The 1188-nt window shown below is 41.6% G+C and overlaps 1 protein-coding gene across 1 annotated transcript in view; it reads left to right on the top strand.

Annotated features, from left to right (window-relative positions):
• Nucleotides 1-288: 288 nt before the first annotated feature.
• The window catches only part of LOC102200971 (SRY-box transcription factor 10), an 8377-nt gene continuing 7477 nt past the window's right edge, over nucleotides 289-1188 (top strand). Inside the window, exon 1 of the mRNA XM_005737945.1 lies at nucleotides 289-448. The gene's annotated coding sequence lies outside the window, so the exon portion shown is untranslated. The remainder of the gene's footprint in view (nucleotides 449-1188) is intronic.

The following is a 1188-nucleotide window of genomic DNA, read 5'->3' as shown; positions in this document are numbered from 1 at the left end:
TTTATCGTCTTATCATTATTGGTGTGATGAAACTATGCATCTCCCAAAGTAAAATAATAAGAAATGGGTGCTCATGTACCCAATTACTCTGTTTAACGTAATAAAAAATACAAATGGTGCGATGGGTCTGGATAGATAGACAGATAGAGGGAGAGGATGTTAAGGAGCTAGAGAGAGAGAGAGAGTCCCCGGCCAATCAGAGAGCTCAGAGTCTGCGCCCGTATATGTGCGCTGGTCCTTTAAGATCTCTCCTTCGCATCTTTTTCATTTTTTTCTCTCGGGCGCGTACAAGGAGCTCTTTAAGCCCTGGTACAGACACACAGAGCAAGCATTCATACTCGGGCGGCGCGAGCGAGGGGGCTGGGGAGCGAGCGTCACTTTGGAAACTCGGACGGGAACTCACGGATTCTCGTGCTAAACCGACGACCTCCTTTTCCTCATTACTGAAGTAAGGCGCTTAGCATTTCCAACTCTTTCCTCTCTACAGCTGCGGCTGCTCTCACTCTGCCGTTTGATTATTTCTTCTCATCAGAGTCCGAAACTCAGACTTATAATGCACTCTTACCTTTCGTAAACATGGATCATTGTTTAGTTATTTATGGTGGTTTTTTTGTTTTTTGTTGTTTTTTGTTTGTTATTTTAGCCACCACAATGATTCTGTTAAACCATGTGAGAATAGTCCTGCTGCCAAAAGTTAACGATGTTGTAGGGCTACAGTAATATCACCTCTCCTCTTTTCAACAAGTGCTGCGAAGTTTTCCAGCCGATTTGTGTTGTGGTTAAAGTTTCATTTGCCGATCATCATAATTTATTTGGTCTTCAAGTGTTTTCCCCCTTTATTTTCTTCAGGATTTCATCATTAATTAAAGAAAAGTGCACAACAAGCGCAACAAAGGAGACTGCCAGAACTAAAGGCGATTTATGACTCTACACTTTTACACACGTATTAAAAAGTCGGATTATCCCCCATATTTAATCGAGTTATATTTCGGTATCTGGCAGACCCTTAATCTTTAGATTATGAACAACAGGCCCTTTTTTTCAAAACCAAATGAAAGCCAGATTTCTGGCAAGTCGGGTGTTGAGTGTTAGTTCAGTGGGTAGCCCACAGTAAATATCCTCAGTAATGTAATAACACGCGTTATCTAAAGGGTGGGTCGAACGCAGTTAAGCTGTTATCAAATAAAT

Source organism: Pundamilia nyererei, unplaced genomic scaffold (genome assembly GCF_000239375.1).
Source record: "Pundamilia nyererei isolate P.nyererei 1_Seehausen unplaced genomic scaffold, PunNye1.0 scaffold00081, whole genome shotgun sequence".
Classification (NCBI taxonomy): domain Eukaryota; kingdom Metazoa; phylum Chordata; class Actinopteri; order Cichliformes; family Cichlidae; genus Pundamilia; species Pundamilia nyererei.
This window is presented reverse-complemented; position numbering and strand designations above follow the sequence as displayed.